Below are 1,073 nucleotides of genomic sequence, written 5' to 3'. Positions count from 1 at the left end.
TAGGGGTCATCAAGTTGATACCAACTTATAACAACCCTAATGAACAGAATGAAACACTGCCCAGTTCTGCATCAACCTCATAATCATTGCTACTGCCACTGTGCAAATATATTTCGTAGGTGTCTTCCTCTTTTTTGCTGCCCCTCTACTTTACCAAGCATGATGTCCTTTTCCAGGAACTGGTCCCTCCTGATAATGTGTCCAGAGTATGGGAGACAAAGTTTGGCCATCCTGGCTTCCAAGAAGCATACTGGCTGTACTTCTTCCAACATGGATTTGCTTGTTCTTTTGACAGACCATGGTATTTTTAATATTCTCCTTCAATACAATAAATCATATGCAGTTTGAACATACAGGATCAATATGAGTCAGAACCTACTTGATGGCAACTAGCAACAATAACCATTACCTAAACTGCTCCTTGGAAACCCTGTATAGGGTCATTATGGGTTTAAATCAACTCGACGGCACTTAACAATAACAGCAACAAAATATATATTGGATTCCTGGTATGGTACTGTAGGATCAGCACCAGACTGTGAACCACAAGGTTAGAAGTTCAAATCCACCAGCTGCTTCTTGGAAACCGTATAAGAGTTGTTATGTGTAGAAACTAACTGAAAGGCAGTTAACCACAACAATAACAAAATATCTCTTCAGTTAAAAATATTCAAACTCTATGAAAGAACACATCCAATCACATCTGTTATTAACCTAGCATTGTTTGTAAGATCTTTCTCATTTAACATTATATTACATTTACATTGATACCCTTTGAAAAATTGGGGGACAAATTATTCTCATCAGTCACAAATTACTATATATCACTTATAATGAATTTTATATAGAGATGGCTGGTCTCATTCAACTATACTGCTTTTTCTGAATGTCATTACCAAGGAGTAATAGCAATTTGTTATTTTAACTTCAAACTATTTATATGCATTATAACCAAACCAATTGCTGTTGAGTCATTTCTAACTAATTGTGACTCTGTATAAGATTTCCAAGGTTGTAATCCATATTTGTACCCATTCCAAAGAGAGGTGATCCAACAGAATGTGGAAATCATC

This window comes from Chrysochloris asiatica, unplaced genomic scaffold (genome assembly GCF_000296735.1).
Source record: "Chrysochloris asiatica unplaced genomic scaffold, ChrAsi1.0 scaffold00396, whole genome shotgun sequence".
Lineage (NCBI taxonomy): Eukaryota > Metazoa > Chordata > Mammalia > Afrosoricida > Chrysochloridae > Chrysochloris > Chrysochloris asiatica.
The sequence above is the reverse complement of the archived record's forward strand: the minus strand, read 5'-3'. Positions refer to the sequence as shown.